Source organism: Odontomachus brunneus, unplaced genomic scaffold (genome assembly GCF_010583005.1).
Source record: "Odontomachus brunneus isolate Ranch 3 - 2012 unplaced genomic scaffold, Obru_v1 Obru_scaffold_288, whole genome shotgun sequence".
Classification (NCBI taxonomy): domain Eukaryota; kingdom Metazoa; phylum Arthropoda; class Insecta; order Hymenoptera; family Formicidae; genus Odontomachus; species Odontomachus brunneus.
Genome location: NW_022639738.1, coordinates 60,483 through 60,989, shown reverse-complemented (window position 1 = coordinate 60,989; position 507 = coordinate 60,483).

Here is a 507-nt window from a genome sequence, read left to right as displayed (position 1 = left end):
ACAGAAGAAAATGATTGTATCTTTATCAACTATAATAAACAAGATATAACTAAAGAAGATATAATAAAACACAAAAAAATATTAGACGATATGATTGCTCCTCTTACATTGGTGAAAGAAAATGTTTTGCCTCCATATAGTAAATTAAATGATGAATCATTGGATCTACTTTTACGAGTTATAAGAGAAACTTCTTGTTTTGAAACGCAAAATGTATTATATTTAGAATACCTTCACTGTGTCATAGCCAGTTGTAGCAATAAAAGTTTACAAATAATAGGAGGAAATTGCACTGATCACTGGCGATGTATTTTCTTCAATGGTAGCAAACTTCACGTATACGATAGTACTTATAGTAGTTATAGTTTACCCGGAGGTACATACTAGGAGTCACAAACTAGCAAGTAAAGAAAAACGATATATTTACTTACGTTATCCAAAATTATATATATATAAATGAAAATGATATAATTTTTGAAAAAGTACAAGAACAGCCTGATTATACAT